Source organism: Coptis chinensis, chromosome 4 (genome assembly GCF_015680905.1).
Source record: "Coptis chinensis isolate HL-2020 chromosome 4, ASM1568090v1, whole genome shotgun sequence".
NCBI lineage: Eukaryota > Viridiplantae > Streptophyta > Magnoliopsida > Ranunculales > Ranunculaceae > Coptis > Coptis chinensis.
This window is the reverse complement of record NC_141459.1, coordinates 85,920,070-85,941,647: the sequence shown is the minus strand read 5'-3', so window position 1 is coordinate 85,941,647 and position 21,578 is coordinate 85,920,070. Positions and strand designations below refer to the sequence as shown.

The window sequence follows — 21,578 nt, the reverse complement described above, 5'->3', positions numbered from 1 at the left end:
AAACTAAAAATTCTTATGATTTTGAAGGTTAGAGCCTTCCAAAATCTTTTTAAACCGAAAGACCTCGTTGCTTCAAAATTGCTTTCGTCTCTTGCAAATCACCAATGTTTTAAGGGCAAAATTGTTAGAAAGTGTAGATTTTTGGGCAGTTACATGTGCTGTGCTCACCTGAATAAGTGGCTTAAACCAAGGACCAAAATATCAATATTGGTTAATATATCGGTGCACCCAAAAACCAATATATATCGGATATATCTATTTTTTTTTGTGACTAGTCCAAACTATTTAAAATATCGGAAATATAATATCAGAAATATATTAGATATATCGGATTTATATTAAAAAATGGTCAAAAAATCATAATATATATCATATATATCGATTATCTCGGTGATATCAAGTTTTATATTAAAAATTCCGATATATATAAAAAAAAAAATTTATATTCGGTAGATATATATCGAAATATCAATATCAGTGTACCAAAATACCAATATATATCAGTGATATATCAAATATATCGGCGATATTTTGGTCCATAGCTTAAACCAGCGGACCTCAATTTATAAGTTTGTGCACGTGTGCAAACTATTTTAAAAAAGTTGTGTTACGTTAATCAATTTTTTTCCTTTGTTTAAAACCCTGTCAAAACCCTCACAAGTCACATCCAAAAGAAAATCTTGTGATCCAAAACATTGGACTTCCAATTTTGCGATGTGACTCTAATTTCTCTTCCCATCATTTCATTTGAGCTATTTGAGCAAGGAACAAAAGGAGCTCTGGTTTTGAGAAAAGAAGTCAGGAACAAGAGGAGCTCTGGAATTGTGGAAGGTGGAATCTTTGTTCCACTAGGAGCAGGCAGCATAGAGGTAATTCTTCATGTCCATTTTATGATTTTGTTAAGCATTTTTTTGTTTTTGTTATGTTTTTGTTATGATTTTGTTAAGCATTTTATGTTCTGTAGCTGAACAAACAAACCATGACATAGCTGATAAGACACTAGATGATCCTGAATGTTGGTCTTCTAGAGGGGAAAACTGCATGTATAACACTAGAGGTGTAGCACATTCAAGGTATCGATTTCGAATACTGTATCGTATTCATTTCAATTTCGAGTACTGTACCGTTTACGTATTTTCATTCTCAATTTTAGATGGTCTTATGGTCTGAGGATATGAAGAATAAACTCATACGCGTCATGAAAGAAGTAATTACAAAATCTGCAGACGTTAATGCTAACGTTGTGTTAAGCGAAGATGTTTTGTTGGAAATTACTGCGGTGTTCAACAAAAGAAGTGGACAGGTGCCGTTGACAATGAAACAAGTCAGAAATAAGTTATCGGCTATGGAGCGTGACTTCCGCAAGAAGAAGGTATACCATATACCACCACTTCTTGTTCAATATTATTTGCATAATTTTGTTTGTTCTTATTAATTTTAGAATATGTAATACGTGTTAAATTTTGGGTAGAAAAAACAAGTGAAGTTCTCGACGGAATATACCACGATGATGGGATACATTAAAAGACACAGTAGACGTCCAATGAGAAGGGAGTATGTCACACTTCAAATTTTCAGACAATATTTAAAATAATTATATTCAATTATTTGGAATCCGGAGTGAAACAAAACCCAAAATTTTATTATCAAACACAATATATACAAAACTGAAATCAAAATAAAACTAAAAGGAACAATCTTTAAATTACATTATTAAACTACAAAGAACTAACTAACTCTATTACATCTGTCTCAAAACAAAACCGTATTTTTCAGAAAATCTTAAACCAGAAGACTCCAAGAGCAACTCCAAATCACGTGTCCTTATCTACTGCACTCCGCCATCTATGTTTCTAAGAACACACCCACGTTGCAAAACAAAACTAACATGGGTTAGCAAAATTGAATTTGCTGGTATGAGTAGACTAACAACAAAATATATATAATAATCTTTCAAATTAATAACTATAACATTACCAACCATTTCAACTTTGAAGACAATATAGTTTTGTTTTCCAAAACGGTATATAGTTTCTTCCCAAGTAAGATTTCACCTTCAATATACAAATTCTAAGAATCTCATATAACAGTACTCATCATTCCCGCTTTTCCAAAATAACTCACAACATAAATATCACTTACATTCTATTTATTTAATGCATATAGGATAACCTAATTAAATATGAGTTTGATATACCTTACCTTTAAGCTAACACGTCGTCTTAGGGTAGGATATTTATGTTCCTGCATAAAATATTAATAGATCCTACCCTGCTGCAAAACAGAGTTAGACATCACAATAAAATGATTTATCTCAGTCAGTCAAATTTACATTCATAACCAAACCTCATTTATGACATTTAAGTCTAATTGATATAACCTAATTCGTCCCGCATATTCGGGGAATACCACTTATCATAATACCTATATTAAGGGTAGTCATTCATATGACATCATTACGTCATAAAGTTTCTGCGTGCATAATCATAGATCTCAAACTATCACAAGTCATTAATATTTTTGTAATAACATATCAAGTTATATTCATTTTGCAGTCACATAGAAATCATAATTATTTATTAATATTATTCACAATCACACTTCACATCCATAACATCACACAATTCATATACTTTTACTTAAAAACCGCTCGTCTACTTATGAGAACGGAAAATATCACACCCAAAGAGTATATTCATCCCTTGTGAGTATCAACTCATACAAACCATGTATATATTTCTCATAAGAAGTCATATACATCAATTGCAATAACTCTATCACACGTAAAATCAATATTTTAATTTTGCTTATTAATTATCATGTTGACTCATTTATTCAAAGACACAGCCCAACCTTTAGTTCCTACTCCACGATTTGCACTCCACACATTTGCCAAATCACATATATCTGTATGTCTCATTCACACTGAGTACCACTATAAGACATATGTCCCAAGCGGGATATCGCCTCCAGAAAACATACTTTCATCTTGTAAACTCGTAACTTGTGAGTCACAACCATCTCTGGGCTTTCCATACACATAATCACAAAGCCTCCTTTGGGCATAACAAAATATCAGGTCATTCATGGCACATTCAATAAATATCTTGGGTCATTCCCGCCACATTCCAGGAATACTCATCATAACACTAACGGGCCATTCATGGCACATTCAATGAATGCCCTGAGTCATTCCCGCCACATTCAAGGAATACTCAAACCTATATTCCCGTATATTCAAGGAATACGACTAACCCACAAGGCGAATACCTTAGTTCCTCTCTAGGGCAGTCCAAACTATTGGGTTATTCATGGCACATTCAATGAATACCCTTCTATCACATGACATCACAAGTCATAATATCTCATTACCAAATCCTGAGGCGTGGAGAGTTCTAAAGATGTGGGCGACACATTAAAACATTATTATCACTTATAATTATACTAGCATTACTCATGTCAAAACAGACTACACATGCAGAGAGTCATTTTCACGCGTCAAGACAAATCAAGCACTTAAATATCATTGAATGTAAACAGACTTATAATCAAATAAATACAATTTACATAACCACACTCATATACACAATATTGTAAACAAATAGTTCATTAGCCCAAATTCAAGTCCACACATACTAATGTCCAAAACAGATCCACATATACTAAAGTCTATATTCATATACAACTTCTATCTCACACATATATATTTATGTAGTCTCAAAACAACAGTAATTTCTAACACAATCGCATAGTTATCACACAAACTAATATATATATATATATATATATATATATATATATATATATATATATATATATATATATATCGGTTAGGCTAGGTGAATGACCAATTTTCGGACAAACCATCAAAATGACCAATTTTTTGACCGTTAGATCGTTAGATCATCTAAACTAATATCAGAAACCAACTTTAAGCTTTAAGTACGATATTCCGATATTTTGATATTTCAAAAAATCACTATATACGGTCTCCAAAAACAAAACTTACTATACTGATTCAAACAAAACCCCAAATTACACCATTTCAAAATCAAAATCAAACCCCAAATTATTTAAACAAATTGGATTCAAAATCAAAATCAAACCCCAAATTATTTAAACAAATCGGATTAATCAAAATCAAACTCCTAATTATTCAACCGAAAAATTCAAACAAATCAAACCCCCATTCAAATTTTGGACCAATTTCAAACCCTCATTTTCGATTTAAGGTATGTTTTCTTCGTTATTTAAAAATATATTGTGTTATTAACTACTTGTATGGTAATTTTATTAGGTTGTGTTTATTGGCCGGATGTTAATTTTTATATTTTAATTTCCTGCGCACCGATTCATTGCTAATACACAACCGTTAGATCACCCAAAATTGTGCATGTATGGAGTCAATCCGGCGAAAATATAACAATCGGTATCAACGAAGATGTAGTTGTTGGGTCTTCTTCTTGATAAATCCCCGATAGAGAAAAGCATAAACTAGTTGCTCCATTTGTAGGAATGATTTTTAATAGTGTTGACGACGAAAGACTTACTACAAAAAAAGATGGTCTACAAGAGGGATTTGAGACTTCGTGTTCGATTCGACGGATAGGAAAAAATGTGTGGATTTTGCTACGGGTTGTTTAATGGTTTTGCGCGTGAAGGGGTCTATAAAAGAGCAATTAGGAGAAGTGGGTGTTTCTAAGAATACGAAACAACCGCATCAAGTGTAGTTGCCCCGCTAAAATGCGATATGAAAAGAAAACGCGAAGAGATGTACTCTGTAAGCTGCGTTGAAAATGAACATAGCCACGGTTTGGTTAGTCCAAAGAAAGAGAAATTGTATGAGATCGAAGAAAAATATGCCCGCGGCAAAGAGGTTGGACCGAGATTTTTAGTGAAAATGGATTACCCGCTGGAAAGGTCGCAGCAGATTTAATTAATGGGAAGAACTTGGGTTTACAAAGAAGGATTGGCTGAACCATCATTATGGTTTGACTAGAAAGATGCCTAAAGAAGGTGATGCAACTGCCGTGCTTAGATATTTTATGCGAGGAAGAGTGCCGAGGATCCCCGGTTCTATTATGCTATTGATCTAGATGAAAATGGGACCGCGATAAACTTTTCCGGGTTGATGGGAGGTCTCGAAAGTGCAAGATGAGTATTTTGGGGATGTTGTCTCTTTTGATACCACATATCGCATGCGAATGCATACTCTATGCCTTTTGCCCTTTTATCGAGTCAACCATCATATCGCGATCGATTCGGTTTGGTTGTGCGTTGTTACTTGATGGGACGTAAGATACATTCATATGGTTGTTTAAGGCCCGGCTTGCGACCATGGTGGTCGTCGTCTAACCGCAATCATCAATCGACCAGATAGAGCGATGATGACGCAGCCATTGCCAAAGTGTTCCCTAATATTCGGCCATCGTTCGCCTTTGGCATATTATGCAAAAATTTCAAGAGAAGTTGTCATTTACTAAAATTGAAACACCGTAACCGATTTGAAGAACACTATTTCTTTCTCGTGATAGGATTAGTGATTTTGAAAGAAGATGGCATAATAATAGAGAATAATGAGTTGCCCGAAAATCCTTGGTTGATTGAAATGTATAATATACTGGGAGAGATGGGTTCCTTGTTATCTCAAGAACACATTTTTTTGGTATGCATACAACCGGGAGAAGTGAATCGATGAATTCTCATTATGACCAATTAAATAGAAATTCGACAACTAGGCTAATGGAGTTTGTACATGGTAATGAGAGGTCTTTGGCTTTGATTGCTAGGAATGAAAGAGATTATGATTACCGCGACCGAGCATAGTTCACTTAATTGTGGCTAAAGATGCTTTTCTCCTTATGCATCTTTGCGTCGGTCTATACAATTAATGCATTCAATAAATTTAAGGAGCAATTAGATAAGGCAAAGATGGAGTACAAAATTGATGGGGGCCGAGATTGTCGACAATGGAATCGGAAGCTACATGGTAAAATTCGAGACCCTTGAGGAAAGAAGTCCGTTTGGAAAGTGAGTTTCAATAGAAGAACCTTAGGGAGACCGTGAATGTAAGTATTTTCGGTTTATGGGGTTACTTTGTGGTCACATGTTAAAGATTTTTCAAATTATGAAATCGAAGAGATTCCAAGGCATTTTCTTTTAAATCGGTGGATGCAAAAGGCAAACACGATAGAGCGGAGTTTGATAATCGATTAGTGGTCGGCCATGAAAACCATGAACCTTTGAGAGTGGCGCATTGTATCAAAGTTGCTTCTCAAGTGGCTTACGATGCAGGGAATAGTGTTGAGGCTTATTCATATTTTATAGAAAAGATGGGTGAAATGTCTATTGGAGTTTCAAAGTTGAATGAAACTTCCAGCGAAGGAGTCGCAGATAATGAAGAGCCTTTAGTTGAAGAGCATTCGATTGATACCTCACAGGTTAATTGATTTTAATGTTTAATTTGATATAGGTTTAGTGTTTAATGTTTAATTTGATATAGGTTTAGTGTTTAATGTTTAATTTGATATAAAAATTTATTTGATTTTGACTTCGAAATCTTTATTTCAGATATTGATTTTGAATCCCAACATTTCTCAAACAAAAGGGAGGAAGAAGAATGTGGAGAGATGGAAATCCCCTAGGGAGATAGCCCTAAACAATCCAGGAAGAATGTGTAGAAACTGTGGAAAGATAGCTAACCATGACTCGAGAAATTGTCCCGAGAAAAATAAGACGTAATTTGTGAGATGTAAGTATTACTTGCATACCCCAGCTTTGATAAGGAGTCCGATTGAATCTTGCGGTGTTTTTATCACATATATAGCTTGCGGTGTGACCATTTCTTCATATATTTTATCACATATATAGCTTCTCAATCAACTATATAGTTGTTCTTCATCAACCTGCTTATTAAAACAGATATGAACAATAACCGCTCATACTCAATTATGAACATTAGCTATGAACAATAGGTATGAACAAAACATATATGAACAATAAATGTTCACACCCAAAATAGATATGAACATTGATTGTTCATACCTTCTTTAGGGTATGAACAATCCGTGTTCATACAAAAAAAAAAAAAAAAAACATGAACCCAAAACAAATATGAACATTGATTGTTCATACCCAAAACATATATGAACAATAAATGTTCATACCCAAAACGCATACATGAACATTGATTGTTCATACCCAAAACAGACATGAACATTGATTGTTCATACCCAAAACATATATGAACAATAAATGTTCATACCCAAAACATATATGAATAACACTTATAAATGTTCATACCCAATAACACTTGGGTTATATATTATTATTATTACTAAAACCGTTACTAAAATTACGTTTTAATTACGTAATGATATAAAAGTTAGTTTTAGTCACGACAATAACACTTATAATGGTCATAAATTCAATAATCTTTGAATTTTTAGAAAAACTTTAAGTACAACTCATAAATTGTGCGTACACATGTATTAATTTCCATTTTAAATCAAACAAGAGTACATTATACTATACATACATACATACGATCTATATAAATATATATTACACACTAAATTTTAACATATACGATTGTATTAATTAATTCGGTTCGGTTTTAATTCCGCTATTAACATTTTAAACCCATAACCGCTTATAAACGGTTCTAATTCGATTCGGTTTCGGGTAATTAGATACCCATACACACTCTAGCTCCCAAACATATATAAGATACTCACAAAGTAATATTTTCTTTGCTTGGGATTAAGAAGAGATAATCAAAAGCTCCCCGCACATAACCGCAAAAAGTTTAGTGGACGCGTTTCGTTTTGTAGCGGTGGACACATTTTAAAACAATGGAATTGAAAATTAAGAAATGAGATATGACAAAGTTCGATAAACACACCTGGGCAACCAATGGATAGACAAAGATTGATGTGTACCACATACTTAATGGTTATGAACAATAGGTATGAACAATAAATGTTCACACCCAAAACAGATATGAACATTGATTGTTTATAATTAAAAACATATATGAACAATAAATGTTCATACCCAAAAACGCATATGAACATTGATTGTTCATACCCAAAACATATATGAACAATAAATGTTCATACCCAAAACGAACATGAACATTGATTGTTCATACCTAAAACATATATGAACAATAAATGTTCATACCCAAAACATATATGAATATTAATTGTTCATTTTTTGGGATAAGCGCCCCAGAAGCGTCCAATGATTCTGCTCGACCAAATACCGATAAAGCATTTTGATGTGCGCCCACTTGCAATTTTGTTCCGTAAGTTAATATGATGCATTGATGCAGATACTATACCACCAGTATAATGCCAACATTTGTCAACAACAAATTTACCTCAACTCATATGATCATCAATCAACATCAACAAAATTTAGCTCAACTGATAAATTGCCAAAACACGAAACATCTGTTTTTTTGCCTCTTGACCGGTCTGGCCACACCGTTTGGGACTAACTCCAAACGGTGTGGCCATGTCGTCTGGATTTGAACTTGGATAAAAAAAATGAATTGTCTATTTTTTTGCCCCTTGACTGGTGGGGTGTGACCATTTCTTCATATATTTTATCACATATATAGCTTCTCAATCAACTATATAGTTGTTCTTCATCAACTGCTTATTAAAACAGATATGAACAATAACTGTTCATACTCCAAATTATGAACATTAGCTATGAACTATGTTGCACGAACACGGACGCGGACACTGACGCAGACGCAGACACTGACGCGGTGACTCGGTTATATCTCAAAAAAGTAGGACGCGGACGCGGCAAAGGACGCGGAAATTAATTGATATTTATAATTTTATTTTATATAAATTAAACATTAAAAACTTAATTAAATGTATCAACATTCATAAATTCAAAACTATTAAAGATAAATAGCCACAAAATTAAGTTTAATATTTCCTAATCAAACTTTAAAAACATGTTATAAGTCTTAACAAAACAAAACAAAATAAAAAAATTGAGTTTTTTAATATTATTTTGATTTATTTTTTTTTTTTAGGTCAAAATCCATCCTCGACCATGTTGACCACGCCCCGACCATGTTGACCACGCCCCGACCACGCTCGACGTCCATGTTATGTCCGTGTCCGGTCGTCAGCGTCAGGCCGTGACGGACACAACCTATTAGGAGGTGCGTCCCGTGCTTTAGAGGCTATGAACAATAGGTATGAACAATAAATGTTCACACCAAAAAAAAAACATGAACCCAAAACAGACATGAACATTGATTGTTCATACCCAAAACATATATGAACAATAAATGTTTATACCCAAAACATATATGAACATTGATTGTTCATTTTTCGCAGCGCCCTTGAGCGCGCCGAGGTCTCTCGTGGGCGTGGCGGGCATAACTTCAAAGATTGGTGGATATTTTTCTTTGATAACACGAGGTCACATTTTCAAATAAAAAATATAATAAAATGAGATAGGACAAATTTGCGGTAGACACACCTGGGCACCCTAAGGCTAAACAAAGATCAGTTGATCATGGTACCAAATAGGAGTGTTCATGGGTCGGTTTTGATACAGGGTACGGATATGGGTAACGGGTACATTATTTGGGGTGGGATGCCATACGTTGGAGTAGGCTTAAATGGTATACTATTTCGAGTAATAATTCACTTTGGTATGTTAATGCGAGACGTTAATATATATTAAACAAATTATCTATATCAATCTTTAATTTTTAAACTGAACATCAATTTGTTCATGCATTGCTAGTCTAACTAAAATAAAAGCCAATATGAGAGAGACATGAGAACGCGTGTAGCAGATAAAGTTAGTACTACATGACTATTTTCTTATATTCTATGATGCTGTAATTTTCTTTATCTTTACTCTTCTTCTATGACAATGGGGACGTTAGAAGTAGTGTTTTGATTCGCGAACGTTCCCTAAAAGGGTACACACGATCCGATCGAGAAACGTAGGGAGGGTGAGCAAATCTGGCATTATTGGTTTCATTCACGAAAAGTAAAACATGTGTAGCTAACTTGAGAACATGATCTATGAAGATAGGAAAATCTTTGGCTAATACTAGATCAAAGAGATCAATCTATAAATAAAATATAAAGTTCCACATTACCATCATAATCGTTTTTATCATTCTCAGAATTTAAGAAATCATCAGTAGGCGTCTTGCGGATGGGAGCAATGCCGTGTTCATACAAAAAAAAAACATGAACCCAAAACAAATATGAACATTGATTGTTCATACCCAAAACATATATGAACAATAAATGTTCATACCCAAAACAGACATGAACATTGATTGTTCGTACCCAAAACATATATGAACAATAAATGCTCATACCCAAAACATATATGAACATGATTGTTCATTTTTCGGGTAGTGCCGCAGGTGCGACGAGGTCTCGTGGGCCGTAGGCACGGGTATACCCTAGTATAGTAATAAATGAAGACCAACAGAAGCCAACTTTATTACATACGGAATATGTACATAGAAAGACCAATAGAAACCAACTTGAAAACACAAGGCAACCATGCCCAACTACCATAGCCCAAAAATGTAGTTTATCTGAAACCAACTACCAACTTGAAAACACAAGGCAACCATGCCCAACTACCAAAAGAGCCCCCGGCAATTGGTATGCCTAGAAGATTTGCGTCGTCAACACTATTAAAAATCATTCCTACAAACGGAGCAACTAGTTTATGCGTTTCTCTATCCGGGGATTTATTCGAAGAAGACCCAACAACTACATCTTCGTCGATACTGATTGTTACATTTTCTGCCGTTGACTCCATACATGCACAATTTTGGGTGATCTAACGGTTGTGTATTAGCAGTAAATCGGCTATAGGAAATTAAAATATAAAAATTAACATCCGGCCAATAAACACAACCTAATAAAATTACCATACAAGTAGTTAATAACACAATATATTTTTAAATAACGAAGAAAACATACCTTAAATCGAAAATGAGGGTTTGAAATTGGTCCAAAATTTGAATGGGGGTTGGATTTGTTTGAATTTTTCGGTTGAATAATTAGGGGTTTGATTTTGATTAATCCGATTTGTTTAAATAATTTGGGGTTTGATTTTGATTTTGAATCCAATTTGTTTAAATAATTTGGGGTTTTGTTTGAATCAGTATAGTAAGTTTTGTTTTTGGAGACCGTATATAGTGATTTTTTGAAATATCAAAATATTGGAATATCGTGCTTAAGGCTTAAAGTTGGTTTCTGATATTAGTTTAGATGATCTAACGATCTAACGGTCAAAAATTGGCTGTTCGATGGCTGTCCGAAAATTGGCTGTTCACCTAGCCTAACCGTATATATATATATATATATAGTGTAGTGGCTGCACTTTTGTTCAAAGCTGCCTACGTATCCAAATCTTTCAAGATTGGAATCAAGCCTTCGTAGTTCTTACTAACCACATAGTCAATGCTATAGTTTTTCTTACATTCATCCAAATGACATGTAACTTAATTATCTAGAAACTAGGGTAGGTAGACATACTTTTTCATGTAGAACTCGAAGTCCCAACCTCAGCCCATCGAGAAGAAAACTTAAGTCGAAAATGGTAAAAATCCTAATATTCAGCAAACTAGATTTCTGACAGACTATCTTCCGAATGACACAACTCTTTCCATAGGTATCCAAACGCATAGAGGCTTTTTGGGTTGAAAAGCTGACACACAGAACTTACTTTATTATGTTTTATAAAAATACCCAATCTCATTCTAAATGTGCCAAAACTAGGCTCGAACACAGTGCGAAGAAACTGATTTCTGACGCACTGTTTTCTGCCAGTCAAACTTCCAAACGCCATAATTAATTCCACGGATCTCGGAATGCGATGAGGCCAATTGGAATAGAAAGAAGACTTCCAAATTTTATTTTTTTATGTTTTATAAAAATTCTAACTCTCACCCTAACTATTTTAAAACTGGACTTGAACACAGTGCGAAGAAACTGATTTCTAACGCACTGTTTTCTGTCAACCAAACTTCCAGACCTTATATCTATCACCACAAACCTCGGAATGCAACGATACCAATTGGGTTGGAAAGAAGACTCAGAAAACTCACTTTTTAAGTTTTCATAAAACTCTAATTCAAACTCTAACTAAATCAAAATTTAGCTCGAAAACAGACCAGCGCTTAGACATCTAAGGCACGCCAAGACTATATCCGGGCAAGGAATAGGTGAAAGGAAATAAGTAGAAGGGATATTTCTAAGCTGAGATTCATGCCAAACATCTATGTCCAATCCCCAGAGGACGATAAACCCAAAATGGAACTAGGTGCTTCAGAAAAATGTTGGGAGAGGCATTAAAAGAGAAACTACTTATATCTTACTTGTCTACGCCTTGCACCCTTTCACTAACTTGTTTATTACAATCCAAGATGGAAACTCATGTAACAAGTTAATACTGTTATCTAACAACCAAGTTACTAAGCATAATATATAATCATATCATGAGGCTAATAAAGTTCACTATTAAGTCAATGACTTACTATCAGCTAATAAGTTGTCTCTGTTTAATATAAAAGTGTGGAGATAACTAGATACAAATATCTTTACACCGACCCACACACACAGAAACCCGGATATGACTAACTGCTTCGTAAGAACTCATTTCAAACCGACCAACTAAAATCAGCTCATAACCCATCTACAACTTAAAGCCCGGTCCATATAAACTAGGGGTGTCAAAATGGCCCTCAAACCCTTAGCTCGCCCGTCTCGACCCGGCCCATGGGCCGAAAAAACCCTCAAAATGAGGCCCTCATACATTCGTGGGCTGGGCCGACCCGGCCCTAAAGCCTTTGAGGGGAGGGTAAGGGCCTAGACTTCGAAACTTAAGCCTTCCCTTAAGCCCGTCCCTCATTAGGCCCTCAACATTTATTACATATATTTTAATAAAAAATTTTACAATATATTTCATTTTAACATTAATATGCTAAAAATCACTTAAAAAAACGTTTATCTATTAAGTTTGCCAACCTTATAATTTCATTATAATATTTTATGAAATGAATTTAATTGATCTTAATTGACTAATACAACTTTAACAAGTTTTTTTTAGTAGTTTGAAGATTTAATTGTGAAGTGCATTCGATTTTATCATTTTTAACTAATGTTTCTAAATTTATTTTGTAAATCAAATGTATAACATAGTATCCGGCCCTCAAGCTCGGCCCTTCAAGCCCTCTCGAGAGGGTTGAGGGGCGGGTAAAGGCTTCGAGATTTAAGCATTGGCCCGATCCGACCCGGCCCTCAAAGCATGAGAGCTTCATTGTTTGAGGGCCAGGCCAGCCCGGCCCAGCCCATTTGACACCACTAATGTAAACTGACCAGCCCAACTAAAAGATCCAGACACAAATTAACTAAACCACAAGCGGGAGTATTGGCTAACACTCCCGGTCATCTTCTCCATCATACCTTCTTTTCCACCAAACAACCAATACAAGCACCTATCCAACCACCACCATCAACCCATCGAAATTCACTAGCATGAAAAACCCTATAGCCTATTAGCAATCAAAATAACAAATCATCAATTTCTCCAAAAACCAAATCTAGATTTGAACCACCTACAACAAAAACGAATTGAAACCAGTAACCAATCCATATACAACAACAAACAAAAACAAAATTAATCAAATCATTAGTTCAAAGTTTTAAACGCCCAACTCAAATTTCTTAACAAAAGGAAACCGATGACCATTAGTTCAAATCCCAAATCAATCTCCAATCTCTCCCAAAAACTCAACCATTTACAATAACCACACAACTCATTATATATAGCAAAGGAAACAATAGTATAATTACAGAATCATAATCTATTAACGATCATCAAACAATTTGATCTACAATTGAGTTCTTGCCTGCCGAACCAAATCTATTTATTTTATAAATTTGTTGTTTTTGCAATTATTAACACTAAACTTGATTACTCAACATCACCGAAAATTTCAATCCAAGTATATAAAAATATATATACAATCGACAATTTACATATTATTTTTAAAACATGCGAAAATCATAAGGTGTATAAAAATATCTACTCATCCGTGATACGCTCCGGCAGCTATCTATCAGTAGATTTCCAACAAGAATCCTCTCTTCTCTTTTATGTGAAAAACTCCATTTTTATTTTATTCTCTGTGTGTCAAATCAACTCTATGTGTGAACTCCTTTTTGTTTTTTAAAACCACCCCGAAAAATAGAGAATGGGGTTTATCCACTTTACCCTATCTCTTTATAATTTTTTTTTTTTTTTTTTTAAGTGGAAATTTTATTAATAATGATAACGAGTTTTACAAATAATTAGGACAAGCGTACAACAAGCTGCGCCGCAAGTTCTTTTTGAATGACAAATCTTATCCTCCTAAAAACAAACTCGTTAGAACCAACTGTCATTACGTTGCAGTCCATAACTTTCTACAATCTCGTAAGGAGCTCAACAGACTGTTGTGTCAAGAAACCAAAAGTGTCAAAACTGAAAGGAATGAAACAATGTTGGTTAGCTCTACAAGCCTCCTCATGTTTCTCAATTTTCCCTGTCGCTGCTCTATTAGCTGTTTCTCCCACCTCAAAGACTCCATTCCCAAGCCCTACCAATGGAGAGGCTCCAGTTATATCAACACACGTATGCCTCCCTCAGACCAACTGTAGATCAATACATCCGTAGGCCGAAGTGTCGATCTCCCCTCATTCGGATCAGTGAGAAAATTCACAGGAGCCTCCTTCTTCACATGTACCCCAGCCCTCCAAAATGCATCACATAAAATATCTTTGACATGATCATGTCGATATTTGAAACCTGGGAAATATCTACAATGTGCTGCATGGTCCCCAAAAGCATCTAGTCTGCTCTTTTTGCAAACAGGGCATAAACCACCATCAGAGTACAAAAGAATCATGAGACGGTACCGGAGAATAGAACGATACTCTATTGGCGATATACGCTGTCCAAGTCCCTCCATCGGAATAGCAAGTAGGAATTCCTTTGCATGTTCTCGTAAAGATCCATGACGCTTCGACGAAAGCAGATAACACAAACTCCCTCTCAAGACCGGCAAACAATCTTACCATAGAATGCTTCCGCCAAAACTTTTGTGGTTTTGAGGGGACGGTAGCACTCACAACCATAGAACCGAGGTCAAAATCGGGTGAAGAGAGACTCAATGCAATCGCTAGCAACATCAAGAATCTCATCCAAAGGTACTGTGCCACAACTCCTAAGAATGTGGTTCTGAAGCTCAGAAGTCTGATAGCGGGAAGCCACAGAAGCAAATGTAGAGATATCAGTGGCACAATAAATACCTAAACCGCCTAGACGTAATGGGAGTGTTGATAAACGCCACTGTAAATCACTGGAGCCAGGACCATCAGAAACCACAATACCTTGGAGAACACTGCGGAGATGCCGATCAAAAGTCTAAGCTGCCTCTCTGAAAAAGGATGGTGGATAAGTACGAATCGCGAAGACCAACTTAGAGAGCCCAACACAAGCTCGTAAGAGCACTAACTCACATTGTGGATCTTCTAATACAGCCAAACGGTCTATCAGAGTCATAGCCTTGTCAACACGCCATGAAAACAAGACCCATGACAAAAGATGCATCGATCTAACGCACTCCAAGCAACCCCGACGACCCCTGGCGAGGATGGGACAAATCTGAAGGAAAGAGACTAGGAGTAGAGCGACGTGGATTTAGTGTTGGCCAAAATATCTCAGTTTTGGCCACATTAAGAACCAACCCATAAGAAGGTCCTTCTTCCTGAATCATACCCAAAGCCGCCGCCACATTACAGATCCCCACCGAGTCCCATCATCTAGGTACCATGCCTGTAGCAATAATTGACAACTGGACTGGATCCGTAGAATAAGAGGATGCAACACCAGTGCAAATAGAAGGGGACCTAGAGGGTCGCTTTGCTTTGGACCCCAAGATGCGACCATATGTAGCCATCCCCCACATATAACCTTGCAGGCTGACCATACAAGTACTTTCGACCCAAGGCGGGCAATAGGCGGGCATCGGATCGAACCTCTTTCAACATGATAGTCCGATCAACCATGTTAAAAGCATTCGAAAATCTACCAAAGAAAGATAGAAAGAGAGCTATTGTCATTGTTAGCATACACTATACGGTTGACAGCGTGCAAAATCGCCTCTGCTCCACCAGAAACACCCACCCCATACTGGAAATCCTGTAAGTATGCAACCACATCTCTAGAAACTCCTCTCATTGCAATCTTAGAGACCAGACGACGCCAAACCATGCCCACAGCTATAGGGGCGAATCATCGTTATCCGGCTTAAGAAGTGGAGTAAAGCGGAGCACTCGCTATGAATTCCGCTTTAACGGCTGTGGACATCGTCCCTCAGAACCAAAGATTCACCACCAGGGTCAATGCATCTAGCAAATCGGACGATATAGTTCTTTGCTGCGGCCACCATTCATGGCATCCAACAAATGCTGAGCTCGGAGACCATCACGGCCACAAGAAGTGCCTTTTGGAAATGACCTAATGCATGACAAAAGGTTATCTCTCTCTACAAATAAAGGAGGCTCAGCAAAAGGAACAGTTGGTCTCACAGGTGGTTGTCGCATTGGGTGTTTCTCCTCTAATACTTGGATAGTCTCCGCCGAGTTAGGGGCGACCCTGATGATGACAACACTTTTACCGCTGCCGTAAAATGTCCATCAGCAACCTTTTGTAAGCATCGACGCACATTCTGAGTAGAAACAGTCGGCTTGGGTGGATGGATTGAAGGAGGCTCTACTACGCGGACTCTAAAGAGGCTAAATAGTCCACCGGGCTCGTTCCATATCGTCCAACGATGGAGTATCTGTTTCTGGCGAAGGTTTTCCTAGTACCGGATCGGCGTTCCGATGGTTACGTGGTTGAAAAACACGTAAAGTCGCGGCAGACGGAGAAGGAGAAGACGAACCCATGACAAAAAACTGAACTAGGATCAGCCGTAATATCCCGAAAGCGGACTTCAATGCACCGCGCCAACCGACATGCACGTGGTATACTTTTCCGCAAAGTCGAAAAGGGGTATCTGGAATGCCCTATCAAGTAACGTCTCATCAAGAGAGGGAACAACACCCAGAGGCCTCAGGGTAGCACTAGCGTCTCCTTGTGATGAGAGTGCAGGTTGCACAGTTATAGGAATAGGCGGTGGTTCTGGTATACCGACAATAAGGCATTCCAACTCTCCATTATCAGTCATTTCCGGTGGTTTTGTGATGCCTCCTGAATGACGACATGGTATGGTTACTGCATGCATGCTGAGACAGTGGCCACTTATCCATTTGTTCACCGTTTTCAAAAAATTAAGAAGGGATAAATATAAACTTATGTCCTTCTTAATCTTATCCCGCAGGCTATCTATATCTCCCTGACCACCCAAGTCTTTGTTTCTTAATCGAAGTTTCGATATACAAAACCGCAAAAGCCACCACCACCATTGGCCCCATCTTTGCACTTGTCAAACTCACGAAAAGGACAATGCACATGCTTCTTCTGAGAGAGCATGATGATGACACCCTATGCTCGAACAAACCCAAAAACAGACGACACCAATACGAAACCACAACAAACAAGAGCACTCCCATAATCAAACCCAACCAACAAATATAGTATCAAAGCAAACCCAACTCCAACAAAACCAACCAACAAACCTAGTATCGAAGCAAACCCAACGCCATCAAAACCAACAACCAACCAAACCTAGCTAATCAATTAAACAAACAACAATTTATTTTTATTTTTATTTTTCTTTTTTCCTGCTATGTTGTTAAGGTGGGAGGAAATTGAAGACTGTTGTGGGGGTTCGGTTGTGGTGGAAGTGCTGGTGGGTGGTGGGAATGTGAACAATTCTGTTGGTGGTGGATGGGGGATGATAAGGGCTGAGGAGGTGTTGACGATGTTGCCGGATGGTGGTGAGGGCGATGCTGGTGGGTGGTGCGGGGGTGGAGAAGAAGTGCGCTGGAGAAGAAGAAGGGCGCTGGTTTTTTTTTTTTTTTAATTTTTTCCACAGGCATCACAGAAACCACTGTCAACCAAGATAGCGAACAAGCTCGTGTTATGGATATCTTATACCTAATACGGGATGGCGGAGTGCTCACTAAAATTTGGTTCCTACATACAGCGATTCAATTGGCGATCAAGCCAAGTTGGTGTGCGACTTTCCTGCGTGTTAGGCCGGAGGATCGTTTTGATTTAATTATTAGAAGTTGTTTGATTTGAAGCCCTTCAACCACCCCCAATGCATTTAGTGGAAAGTAACGCGCACACACTAACACACAAAAAGAAAAAAAAAATAGGGAAAAAGGAACATAATCAATGATCATTGATCAATCCTTAGAGGACCACAAACATAAGAACGGGAGACAAACTTAACAATCCCGTTATAATTGCACTGGTAACATTGTTGCTATATGTATGAAATGAAAGGCACCATTATCTTCAATTCCAGTTAAACCTCAGTAAATGTGTAGTGATAAAACTTTGAAATGATAATAATGATGAGTGATGGTATGGACATGCATCTAACATAAGGAGTTAAACATAAAAAACCCACATTTTACTTGATCCAATGAAAACCATATTTGAGAAGGAGTAAAATAGTGTACAGAGCCTAAGTTTCTACAACAATCCAATCTCTATTGCGTTAGAGACTGCATCCAACTCACGGACAAGCAGTAACAATCGATTAAGACGCGAGGATTCTTGTCATGCATCCAACTCACCTATGCTTTTGAATATTTTAGTGGAAATTACATCAATGCACTCTTACAGTCTTACGTGGAACATCCAAAAGCGATTTGTAGCGAAATAAAAAAGGATTCTAGCCACTGTTCTTCATTTTCGTCGTACATTCCAATCGTTTTCTCGACAATACATTTGAACAGGATACATGTAAAATATTATCGGTTCAAGTGCAAAGCACGCAAGGAAAAGAACACGGTTCAACATCACTTCTGCTACACTAATGTAGAGCGGATAGGAAGAATGTTGCTATAGGCAAAGCGAGGAGGCCTTAGGCAAAAACAAAATTTGTGGCCTTAAATGGAGAAATAAACCACTACTACCATATTAGAAAAGTACAAATAATTAAAATCAACTATGTAATCTTTATACATAATTGGAAAATAAAACACCAAATTTATTATGGTGTAGATCCAAACAGAAAAATTAGATAAAAATATACTTTTTTATTATTTGAAAATGATGTTGAACTCAAAAAATGAAGTATAAACAGTGGAAGTATTATAGAAAGAGAGGGGAGAAGTGAAGGGAAGGGAAGGTATGGGGAATATGGAGAAGAACAGAGAACTGAGCTCTTTGGTTATAAAATCTTTTTTTTCTTCTTTTTTTTTTTTTTTTTTTTGAGAAATTGATTAACTAAGGACGCATTCACAAAATACAAAGCTTATGACTTATTTCTGATCATTGGATCCTTGATAAACTTCGAGATTAGCATCTGATAGAAGAGCACTAGAATGTGTACCGTGGTTAATTAATTCTCTTCCGAAAATTAGTGCGTGGAGTGAAAGGATTTAGTTACCTCAAAATGACATTTACCATTTATATCTACCATTTATTACCATAATACCACATTGAAAATAGAAATAAGGGGATTGCTATAAGGCTAATTTAGAAATTTGGAGGCCTTCCCAAATATGTGGCCTTAGGTGACCGCCTAACTCGCCTAACGGACGAGCCGACACTGGGGGTGTGAACTACTACTCCCTGTGCAAGAGAGGACTTGAAATTCACAGAAAGGAAGAGACAAACAAGAGACTCTCTTGTTGAAACTCTCTTGTTGAATCTTCACTTGTTTAATATTTGCTCACAAAAATAAACAAAACACAAAACACTTACAAAAAAAGACACTCAATTTTCATTCAATCAAAAACCACCCTTCCTCTTTACATCACAACATTTTAAATAGTTTGTAGAAAACACAAACTCTAATGGACCACAATAATTCAAGGCACAATAAACTAGAACTGTAATTACTCCTAATAAAGACTCAAATGCATGAACCTAATAAAGACTCAAATACATTAATCTTATGGCTAAATCTACAATAAGCAAGATGTACCGATACGCTTGATTCTTGTCCACTCATTCTGCCGAACAAAACAAACTTATCGACTCTTATGAGAGCTTTTAATTTTTTTTGTTACATAACTCCGTGTAGCTTTCAGCCACACGATCTACATCACACACCCTTGTATTTCTATTGTCCATGGTGACTACACACTTATTCAAAAGCTAATGAATTGAAACATAAACTATAATTTGGCAAAGTTCCAAATTGATATAATTCTAAATTTGTGGCCTTTCATAAAAATCTGGATTGCTTAGCAGCTCTTCAAATTGCATCACATACCTCAATACTGATATTTGTTTTTTCTAAATATAATAAGTGAAATCCCTAATATTTAAAAAATAAACAAAACAAATGAAATGTGACTTACTGTATTAAGCCTGAATGCACAAACAATTTGCTATTGGAATGTTAAGAGCGTACAAAGAATATGTTGTAAGGAAATTATATTTTCTTTCCTTCCCCTAAATATGGTAATTATAGGAAATCCAATATTTTAGGATATATGCTAAATATCGGTTTCTATCTTGCACAATATTGTGCAATATCCTCTGCCTTGATGGACGGCTGAGATTAAGGAAACCCTAATTAGTAGAATCGGTCCTCTCTCCACCTATAAGTAAAAGCTTTTGTTCATCACAAAACTACTCTACAAAATTCAACACATTAAGATTTGTAGGCAAGGAGAGAGAAACAGATCTATTCTCTGGCTATTAAAGCATTCAATCCATAACAACATCAGACAGCAGGATCGGCAAACTCTCTGCATCAGGATGTCTGGAGGTAACATTTACATTGTTTTTTTTTTTATTAATTCTACATGTGATTATTATGTAGTTCACGACCTTAGGATTCATGTTAAGAAATATCTAACATATGGTATCGAGCTTTGTTTTAGAGCACATGATAGTCCATTAGTTAGGATTACTTTGGATCGCCATAATCGGCATATGTAGATCCGTTTCTAACTCTGTTTTGCAGCAATTTATCGATCCAACTATTATGGTCTGCATAAATAGTTTATGTTTAATTTATTCTGCAATTTTAATTAATGCACGATTGTTTGATCGTGAGAAATCAATGTAATAGTTAAATATATTTGTAACTGGCACATTGTGATTGGAGAGGAGGCTGTTTTGAGACTAAAGATGGCGCATTGAAGCAGTCGAAGATAAAGACAGGTGGTCGAAAAGAAGGACAGAAAAATAGGCCATAATAGTTGGACCATATTTTCATAATCCCTTATTATTTTGATCAACTATGGCCTGAATAGTTTAATGATAATATCGTGATAACAATAGTGTGAATACGATAAAATTTATCGTTTTTTTTTTTTGGAGTATGGTTAGGTTTCACCACAGTGACCCTAACTATTAAACACTGAATTTTGGCCCTAGTA

At 36.3% G+C, this 21,578-nt stretch overlaps 1 long non-coding RNA gene across 4 annotated transcripts; it reads left to right on the top strand.

Annotated features, from left to right (window-relative positions):
- The first annotated feature begins 616 nt into the window (after window positions 1-616).
- LOC147505317 (uncharacterized) lies at window positions 617-21,382 on the top strand. Of its 4 annotated transcripts, none has more exons than XR_015220577.1 (4): window positions 617-869; window positions 965-1,073; window positions 1,154-1,372; window positions 20,859-21,382. It is a non-coding gene; the product is annotated as an uncharacterized LOC147505317 (long non-coding RNA). The 4 variants fall into 4 exon arrangements; XR_015220576.1 differs by lacking the exon at window positions 20,859-21,382 and adding an exon at window positions 18,101-18,637; XR_015220575.1 differs by lacking the exon at window positions 20,859-21,382 and adding an exon at window positions 1,472-1,607.
- Window positions 21,383-21,578: the final 196 nt, after the last annotated feature.